At 40.4% G+C, this 10,404-nt stretch overlaps 2 long non-coding RNA genes across 3 annotated transcripts; one reads left to right on the top strand and one right to left on the bottom strand.

Annotated features, from left to right (window-relative positions):
* Positions 1 to 2,728: 2,728 nt before the first annotated feature.
* LOC120716491 lies at positions 2,729 to 6,028 on the bottom strand. Its single transcript, XR_005691941.1, has 3 exons — positions 5,770 to 6,028; positions 3,178 to 3,269; positions 2,729 to 2,779 (listed from the first exon to the last, which is right to left on the bottom strand). It is a non-coding gene; the product is annotated as an uncharacterized LOC120716491 (long non-coding RNA).
* A 103-nt stretch (positions 6,029 to 6,131) lies between these two features.
* On the top strand, positions 6,132 to 7,997 carry LOC120716495. Of its 2 annotated transcripts, none has more exons than XR_005691946.1 (5): positions 6,132 to 6,399; positions 6,730 to 6,898; positions 7,235 to 7,467; positions 7,608 to 7,716; positions 7,836 to 7,997. It is a non-coding gene; the product is annotated as an uncharacterized LOC120716495 (long non-coding RNA). The 2 variants fall into 2 exon arrangements; XR_005691945.1 differs by having other exon boundaries at positions 6,133 to 6,399; positions 7,235 to 7,479.
* Positions 7,998 to 10,404: the final 2,407 nt, after the last annotated feature.

Here is a 10,404-nt window from a genome sequence, read left to right as displayed (position 1 = left end):
GTTTATTTACAGTGTGGGATCGTTTGTGTTCGGAGTATGAACTGAGATTCCTGAAGCTCTTGTCACACTGGTCACAGCTGAAGTTCACTTCCATGTGTGTACGTTCATGTTTGTTACAGTGACCTGATTGTGAGAAGCTTTTGTCACAGTGTCTGCACTTGCATGGTGTCTCTACTGTGTGGATTTGCTTATTCTTGTTCTTTAAGCTCATGTGCAGTGGTGACGGATGACCCACACTGGTCACAGATGTGCTTTTTGAACACACTGTGGAATAGTTCATGTATTTTTAATGCACTTGGTGTGGAAGCCTCTCCCACATTCTTTGCAGTAGTTCATTTTGTCTCCAGTGTGGATACGTTGATGTAGTTTTAGGTCCCGTTGATGATTGGAAGTTTTTCCACAAAGGTCACAGAGAAACGTTTTCCCACCACCACAGTGACGACAGGGTTGAGAACTGGATCCATCTGTGTTGCTCTGCTTCTAAACAATGACAGCGTAAGTGATCTCTGCCAATGTCCAATTACGTTTTACTGTTTACATTATAACACTCAGCTTACCGAGCGAAAATGATTCTTCATTTTCCAAAACAGTTCATTCAGAATAACTCCATAGGTTTACTGATCAGACTTGTTCCAAACAATCAGGTTAAAATTACAAGATAAAAAATCAATACTTCCTCACAGTAACTGCACTTGTGGAGTTACTTTCTGGTGTGGATCTGTTGGTGTTTTTTCAGGTAATGTGGAGATTTATTTGTGGAGACTATTTATTTACTGGAGCCAGAACGGGGTTAGTGTGTCTCTCTGTGCTATCTGTCAGTGACTCCATGAATTGCTGTGCTTTACATTTTCAGTGTTGTGGTGGAATATTTTGACAATTCGGAAAAAAAATATTCTACATAAGTTCAGTGTATGCAGCTGAATGATTGAGTCATTGAGTGTTTGTTTAATCTTCAGGTTCTGTTTCCTAAGATCATTCTTGTTCTGTGAGGTTTAAACCACACACACTGATGCTCATGTAGATATCAGATCAGCCATTTATTGATTCAAATGACAACACAAATATGTGATGATCTGAGTGTACATGTTGCTCTGTAGATTACAGAGCAGAGATGGCCAACGCGTTACTTGTAACAATCAGGTTAAGATTACAAGATAAAAAAACTCAATACTTCCTCACAGTAACTGCACTTGCAGAGTTACTTTCTGGTGTGGATCTTTTGGTGTTTTTTCAGGTAATGTGGAGATTTAAAAGTCTTCTCACACAGGTCACATTTATAAGGTCTCTCCTCAGTGTGGGTAAACATGTGTATTTGTAGTTGTGCATCTGTTATAAACAGTTTCCCACACTGATCACAGTAGGAAAGATCATTTCCAGTGTGAATGCGTAGGTGACTATTTCGGTACTTTTTTTCACTGAAAGTTTTTCCACAAAAGTCGCAGCTATACGCCTTAATTCCAGAGTGGGTAACTAGATGCTTCTGTAAGTTTCGACTTTGACCAAAAGCTTTACCACACAAGTCACAGCTGTAAGGTTTAACTCCACTGTGGATGAGTTGGTGACTTTTTAAGTATCCAGCCCAGGCAAAAGACTTTCCACACAACTCACAGCTGTAAGGTTTAAATCCACTGTGGATGAGTTGGTGTTTTTTTAAGTCTCCAGCCCAGGCAAAAGACTTTCCACACAACTCACAGCTGTAAGGTTTAAATCCACTGTGGACGAGTTGGTGTTTTTTTAAGTCTCCAGCCCGGGCAAAAGATTTTCCACACATGTCACAGCTGTAAGGTTTAACTCCACTGTGGACGAGTTGGTGTTTTTTTAAGACTTCAGCCCGGGTAAAAGACTTTCCACACAAGTCGCAGCTGTAAGGTTTAACTCCACTGTGGATGAGTTGGTGACTTTTTAAGCCTTCAGCCCGGGCAAAAGACTTTCCACACAACTCACAGCTGTAAGATTTAACTCCACTGTGGACGAGTTGGTGTTTTTTTAAGTCTCCAGCCTGGGTAAAAGACTTTCCACACAAGTCGCAGCTGTGAGGTTTAACTCCACTGTGGATGAGTTGGTGACTTTTTAAGGATCCAGCCTGGGTAAAAGACTTTCCACACAACTCACAGCTGTAAGATTTAACCCCACTGTGGATGATTCTGTGGTTTTTTAAGTCTCCAGCCTGAGTAAAAGACTTTCCACAAAACTCACAGCTGTATGCTTTAACTCTACTGTGGATGAGTTGGTGTGTTTTTAAGTTTCCAGCCCGCGCAAAAGACTTTCCACACAAGTCACAGCTGTAAGGTTTAACTCCACTGTGGATGATTCTGTGGATTTTTAAGTCTCCAGCCTGAGTAAAAGACTTTCCACACAACTCACAGCTGTAAGGTTTAACTCCACTGTGGATGCGTTGGTGTGTTTTTAAGGTTTGAGCCCGGGCAAAAGACTTTCCACACAAGTCACAGCTGTAAGGTTTAAATCCACCGTGGATGATTCTGTGGATTTTTAAGTATCCAGCCTGTACAAAAGATTTTTCACACAAGTCACAGCTGTAAGGTTTAACTCCACTGTGGATGAGTTGGTGTCTCTTTAAGCCTCCAGCCTGGGTAAAAGACTTTCCACACAAGTCACAGCTGTACGCTTTAACTCCACTGTGGATGAGTTGGTGTGTTTTTAAGTTTCCAGCCTGGGTAAAAGACTTTCCACACTCATCACAGCTGTAGGTTTTCTCTCCCTTTCTTCTGTGAGGTTTGTCGGCCTCCTGAGAGCACTGACTTCTTGCTCCATGTTGGTCCTGCAGTGACAGAGATACAAACAGAGGCAGTGAGTGAAATGCAGTCCTGGAACAAACTGAAACTCCCTCCATTGGTGGAATCAAACATGTCAACAAACACCTTGTTGGTGTGTTACCACCACCTTCTGGTGATGGTGTCACATTACAATAATGTGACACAATGAGAGGTATAATTAAAATGACATTAGGAAATATTGATCAGCAGAGAAAATCTTTTATTTCATAAAAAATTCAAAGTTCAACTGATGATATTGTTGTTTCAATGTGTGTAGATAAAATATGATCTTTGTATTTTCTTGTGACTTCTGTGGTTTCTGATTTTGAATGTAGATTCTGTATATATGGAGGAGCCCAGGATGGAAGCTGCTCTTAACAGAAAACTCTAATACTTTTCTCACCTTTTGTGTTGAAGACATTGTTTCCACTGTAGTGGCTGAGCTGAGTCCAAATGGCTGAAATTGTTCCTCTGCTGCACCACCAGACTTGTCTCCTGTTACTCAGCAAAAAAGAAGTACACACACACACACACACACACATTAGGGGTGCAACGATACAGAAAATTCATAGTTCGGTTTGATACTTTGGTGTCACGGTTCGATATTTTTTCGATACAAAAAAGTGTTCATGCTTTTTTAATTTGTCATTTATTAAAGTTATAAATATATAATTTAACTCAAAAGTACAGTTTTTAAATTTAATGTTGCTGAAACAATAAAGTAATAAAAAAAAAAATCTGATCGAGAAATCACTCATCTTTGGAAAAGAGAGTTCATTACAGAGAAATGGCTCTTTCCAAAATAAAAGCTATACTATACGCTTCTTCTGGGCTATATTCTCATCAGCATATTAAACATGTCAGGTCCCCATAAGGAGAATCATGTGCTAACAGCTGTCTAAATGACTCGGGTAAAGTTTGTAGCATGCATGCTTGTTGTTTTTGTCTGCTTCCACTTGTCTTTGCACTAGGATGATGTCGGCGTAAATGTGCAGTCATATTCGTTGTGTTCCCACTAGTGCTGTCAGCGTTAATCTGAAATGACGTTAACGCCACAACACGGCAAATCTCCGTTAACGAGCTACCGCGGATCGCCCCGTGCGTGGGGTTGGACGCCGTCAACACGTTAACGAGCAAACTGCACTAACGCAGTAGTTTCCACCCATGTAATTGAGCATTGTGTGGCACATCCGACATACTGTTTTACTTTTGTCCATGACGCGCATACCTTCAGAGTCATATGTCACATGAAGACCAAAATAGTTCCAAAGGCCAGATCTGAATGAGGGTGGGGGAGGTTCAATTTGCCATGTTGCAATCAATGACTGTATAAAAGATGGACGACGCGACACCACCTCCTCCCATTATGCAAAAATGAAGCCAAAATATCCAGTTTGTGGAGGCTGCCATCTTGCAAATTTGGAGCCAGAGTCTGCGCAGTAATGACTTGAGGTGGAGCGACTGTGTAACACTCCCGCCCACACGCCCGCTGGACGTGACCGCAAACACGCCCCCTACACTTTTTACGTAGCACCTGCGGCTTGAGTTTTTTTGCTGGTTTACCACGACTGACAACTCGTTTAATTAAGGTAAATACAACCATGTCACTGTTATAAGAAAAGACACACAGCTTATCATCTTATAGTTCTAAAATCGCTCTGTTGTTAATTCGTTTGCTAGATTAGCCGCTAGCATACGCACTGTGTTGGAGGCTTGTTGCTAGCTAGTTAGCGATGCTACTCACCTGTTACTCTAATAGTCTCTGTTATTGAAGGATCAGCACTCCTTATGGTTTTTTTATCCATTTTTAGACAGCGATGAGATCAGCTACACTCCACAGAGGCCCAGAGTTACTGTTAATATCAAAAATATAATGCTGTCCTTTGAGATTTTAACATTTAAGACTGAGTGTAATGGATCTAAAACGGTTTAAATCTCTAGTCTACAGCCTGGTAACATGGAAACTTTAAAAACAGCAGCAGAAGGTGTCAGTAGTGTAGTCTAATGTGTTCTTTTCATTTAATAATAATCCGTATTATGTATAACAGCTACATTCACCCTGGAGAGAAACTAGTGAGGGAGACCATCAGGACCGAGCTGGGTTTCTGGGTCCAGAGGTTTGGAGAAACTTCTTCCCTTTCTTTCATCACAGCTGTCCTGTGCCAGAAGTTCTGTTGACCCACTGAAAGAGGCTTCATTTAAGAAACACCAGGAACACTGAAGCTCATCGCATTGATCAAGCAGGACTCATGATCTTCACCAGCAGCTCCCTCACAGGGAAATCTTCAGCACTCCTCTGTAGGCCCGCCCCAGAAGATGGATAAACCCAGCGTTTCATGAACACTGTGATGAGACCTCTGGTTTGTGTAATGTTATAAATACTCAGATACTCCCCAGAAGCTCCGGACCTTTACATAAAGATATTATATTCAGTCCTGTATAAAGTTATATATTTAAAAATATATGATCCTCTCTGGTTACTCTGGTATGAATAACTCTGCATCACTTTATGGTAAATAACACACTATGTGCAAAAAACTGCAAAAAACTGTTTGTAGTTCAACATACAAGTGACGACCTTTGACCTTCATAAGGTTTTATTTAATTGTGTTAGAGAAACTCAAGCGTGCTCTTCATGCAGCTGAGTACATCAAGTGTTTAAAACTATGACCTCAGAGCGCATCGAAAGCCTTTTGGCCCCCTTCTCAGCAAGCTTCCACTACTCTCACCCTGGAGTTGCGCTCCCCCAGGCCTGTGGCTTCATGTCCTGGGGTGGGGGTTGGTTGTTCTCCTGCCCTGCACCCCATCCTTTTGTTCATATTCCAAGACTATTTTTCTTTATGTATTCTTTCCCCCCAGCAACCGCCATATTATGATGTTGCAAGCAATCACAAACTCTACAGTCTGTCTAACTCCAATGTCTACCAAGCAATCTATTATTCTCAACAGAGCTAAACTCAGCATAAACTGAACCCACATTAAAGTTAGCTCTTACCTTTAGACGAGCCCACAAACCGAGAGAAACTCCGTGATGAAGCTGGAACTCTTTCCAAAAACAGGAAACAGATCAGGGAGCAGAGACCCACGTGGTTCACGCTGATCTCAGCTAGGATCCAGGAGACAAGGGTGTGCAGATCGATGCAGATATCGATCCGAACGTTGGTAGTGGTATATGTTCCAGTAAGTTTACTACTTTACAACCGTTTCATGAAAAAGCAGCTCTCTCTGCTCGACTCCTCTCCTGAACACACACTTTGCTCCGCCCCCTTTATCTGGCTCCGCTGTGATTTGTTGCTGTGCGGTCACGTGACTCAGCTGCATAATGCAACCCCGTGGAGTGTTATTTCAAAAGTAGCGCCAATCTCCTTTTCCTAAACTCTTTTCCTTGGCCTCGATGAAAACGTCATCGTGGGGAGGACAACTGCTGAGAAGTCAGGGAAAGAGAGGAGCGGTGCTGAGAATTGGAACAGCCTTGTCACTACCGAGAAGGGTCTGGCTGCAGCCACTGTGGAGCTCCACAGTAACCGGATACACGTGACCTCCACAGTAGCCGGAAGCACGTGACCTCCACAGTAGCCATAAACACGCATGGATACCGTGGAAGTCTTGCAAGTTGATCGCAAAGGTTGGTTAAGTCTTTCTTATATAAATTTGCCGTTAGTGATTTCATAATTCTAGGAATCGTCTAGTTTTCTTACAATGATCATGTTGCCACTTTTTTTGCGTTACAACAACATTCCTCCTTATTTTAATGTTTTTTCATCGTGCTGTTATATGACTGTTATATGTCAATAGAAACATGTCTCACAGATTAAAGTGTCTTTTAAAAATTTGGCTTTTTTTTTCAAGAATTTTCTTCCCAAATCTATTACATGCCAACTGTAAATTGTTATTTCTGCTAAAACCTTAACTTAAATGTGTATATGGTGTTTATCTGTTTCTCTCTGTGTTTTAGATGCACACATCAATCTGGAATTCGGGCTTAAAGCCAGAACTGCAGGAATGCAACACGTGTTGCAGAGGACTCTTTCACTGTCCTCTGTGCCCCACTTTCAGCCCTACTGTCAGGGCAAAGATTGAGGAGCATCTAAGTGTGCATATAAAAAATGCTTTGCCTTTCAAAGGTATGTTTGTATTAAATATACTTTATAGTTATAAATATGCACTTTTTTAAGCACTTCTGCAGTATCTTTGTTGACTTAAAAGTTGCTGTTGATATTGTACAGTTCAGTGTATTCATCTGCAACAAAAATAGTGTTTTTATAAAATATATTTTTATTTACTTTTCACCACTTTTCTTGACATAACTTTTGTGATCCATACCATTTAACTTTCATTATTGAGGTTGGCTTGGATGTTTTTGTTAACATGTACAATCTGATTGTTAGACAAATTGATTGCATTCTATACAACTACATTTAAATTACATCTGTTTGTTTGTTTGTTTTTTTCTCTTATAGATAAAATGAGATGCCGGTGCAGGCAGCCTTGTAGGACAACAGGACACTTTCACCGCCCTGTCTGTAAGATTACAATCATACGGCGTGGGGATATGGCAAGGCATTTATTGTCTTGTCAGCATTCTTCAATGCCAAGTCAGCCACCATTATCAGGACTGCTCCCCGCTGAACTCTCCGAGGAGACCCGCATTCCTCCGGCAGTACTCTTCGAGGAGCCCCGTCTCCCCCCCAAGGTTTTGTCTTCGGTATCTGAACCATTTTCTGAGTCTTTGTTAGAACATTCATTGGCTCTACCCTCTGTGTTCAATAAAACTGCAGCTGATGGAAAGTCCATGAAAATGACATGCTCTCACTGTGGCCTTACTCTTCGTAGCTCTGGCAAGCTATTTGCACACTGGAGAGAGGAAGCCAAAGCTGTGCTTGAAGGACAATACGTGCCCATTTTCAGACTGAAAAAGCGCAAGTTCCAGGAAGTCAGTCAGGTCAGTATTCACTTTAACCAGTAGTGTAATTACATGGTTAGTGAAATTTGAATAACTGTTAAAAAACTGTTCTGCAACAGAGAAATAACTATGTTTTCATCCCCATTTGCCTGACACAGGAGCCAGCAGTTGTTGAAGATCTGCGTCCTGCTGTGCACTGGGTTGTCCAAAATAAGGCACTTTTCCGTGGACACGTAACAATGCCCAAATATCTGTCCTTAAATCAAGGGGACCAGCAGAGGGTCTTAAGAGACATGTCAGAGGAAGAAGACACTGGAGCAAGGGACTCTCTTTTTCAGTTTGCAAAGGACATGGAGCTCTTTTTGAAAGCATGTGCTGATGAGCAGGGGCTAAGGGTCAGTGCTATGTTTGACATGTAATGGACAAATGAAGGCACTGGCTGTGTTTGTTTAATATGTTGTTGTTGTTGTTGTTTTGTTTTTGCATAGTACAAAATTCCAATTAAACTTATTTCAAAATGTTGTTCACTTGATTCTGTGTCCATACTTATAATAAAGGATTACAGTGAAATAGCATTACATGTAACAGCATTTTTTTAAACTTGTAATTTCAAAATAAAAAGCTTATTGTTGATATTAACAGTAAAGAATTGTAATCAATAATATTTTTATACATTTTAAACATTAACACTCTGGGCTCTATCCTGGCCATTTGTGGACACTTCACTTATTCTTTTTTTTTGACTACTGCACTGCAGTGGACCAAAACAATGACACGGGTTTGATCTTAAGGATCTAATAGTTGTGTGTGTTGTGCATGACATTGCCACACAAATATGTATTTGCAGGATAGAGTAGAATAAATTATGACGCATGAAATATTACATAGGCTGCAGTGAATTTCTGTTGATGCAGCCTATTGAGCCTTGAGTTTCCCAGTCAAACTTAGCTTTGAAGCACCTGCTAAAAACACTTTTACTCTTTTACATTTCATAACAAGACACCATAGCCAAAATATTAACAAAATATATATTATTAAAAATTCAAAGCTGCACATACAGCAACAAACACCGTTAGTAAATGTGTCCTGGAGTTTATGCAGGTGCAGAAAGTGCTGCTGCTGTAAGTAAGCCTAACAGCTTACAGATCACTTATTTTTCTGGAAAGATGGTAGGAAGCGCATCACTGCTCATTTCTACAGTCTCCCAGATCTTGGAATACAATCCCTTTGTACCATGAAACCACTTCGCAGTACTAGGAGTCCACTAAAACCTATAAAGAGAGTGATCCTGGAAGAAATGGGGCACACACTAGTGACCTCAACAATTGCAAGACAGCCTTTTCCCCGATGCTCAGATGGGGAAAAAAAGGAAGTTTCATGAAAACATTAGGACTTTATCACCGTTTTAACAGAAAAGTTAATGGTAATATATAACCTAACTGGCTATAAAGAGTAAAAAATTTAGATACAATTTTGATTTTGATGAAAAGGACTGGTGCTATTTTAAAGAATCACGTCGGTAAAAGTAGATAAATGTTTTAAGAAATATACATTTTATAGCATTTTGTGAACATACACAAAAAGTGGCCATTTTTGGCAACAAACAAGCTGAGAGAGAGTTGTATATTTTTGGCTCTCCTTGAACAAAAATAATAGTGCATAATAATCAATGTTGATGTTAATCAATTAGATGTCCCAGACTCTACTACCGGTATTCATAATACAGCAGTCCCTCGTTTATCGCTGGTGTTACGTTCAAAAAATAACCCGCGGTAGGTGAAATCCATAGCCAACTTTATTTTTTACAATTATTACAGATGTTAAGACTGTAAAACCCCTCACTACATGCTTTATACACTTTTCTCAGACAGGCATGAACATTTTCACACTTTTCTCTTTTGTTTAAACACTGTTAGAGTTCAAACCTTTGTAGAAACATAAGTCCAGTATTATGGAATGAAACCTAAAGGTGCATTTGAGGGTACAAAACGTTTCGTCGGCATTGTTGTGTTTGTTTGGGAGAAAACTTACAAACATACAGTACAGCACTTCAGAGTTACACTGCTAGCTAAACGCATTATGTACTGTACAGCAGGAGTCCCCAACCTTTTTGCGCCACAGACCACTTTAATGTCAGACAATATTTTCAGGGAACGACCTTTAAGGTGTCGTGGATAAATACAACAAAAGAATAAAAAAGAAGAAACTGTGGTATTTTGTAAATATAATAATAAACGTGACTTGAGCTGTGCGCCAACAACAATGACAGTGACATCCTCCTCTCTGCTTCTTAACGCTCTCTGGTCGCTATGGTAACGTGTAAATAGTTCTTTCAAAATAAGACACACAACTACAACCATACATTTCACACCGGAGGATCAACTCTCGCGGAACGGTACCAAAGGACTCACGGACCGGGACCGGTCCGTGGGCCTATTAGGGACCGCTCCTGTACAGGAGACACTGGACTAGATTGATTGACAATGGTCTACAGCAATCAGAACGCACAACACGATGTACTGTAAAAATAATAATAAATCAGCGAAACAGCAAGTGTCACTTTTGGCCACGAACAATTTAGGGGATGGTGAATTTTTTTTGAACAAACCCAGAGTGTTAAAAAAAAACCCACCCCACTTAAAACCATTTTATAGTAACAAAAACGCAATTTAGTTTTCGCTGTCAAAGTCGATTTAACCGAAGTTACGTGTTTACGGCTACTGTGGA

The sequence above is a fragment of the Simochromis diagramma genome, unplaced genomic scaffold, assembly GCF_900408965.1.
Source record: "Simochromis diagramma unplaced genomic scaffold, fSimDia1.1 OVJJ01000776.1, whole genome shotgun sequence".
NCBI lineage: Eukaryota > Metazoa > Chordata > Actinopteri > Cichliformes > Cichlidae > Simochromis > Simochromis diagramma.
Note: the sequence above shows the minus strand (reverse complement) of the source record. Positions and strands in the feature narration are given on the sequence as shown.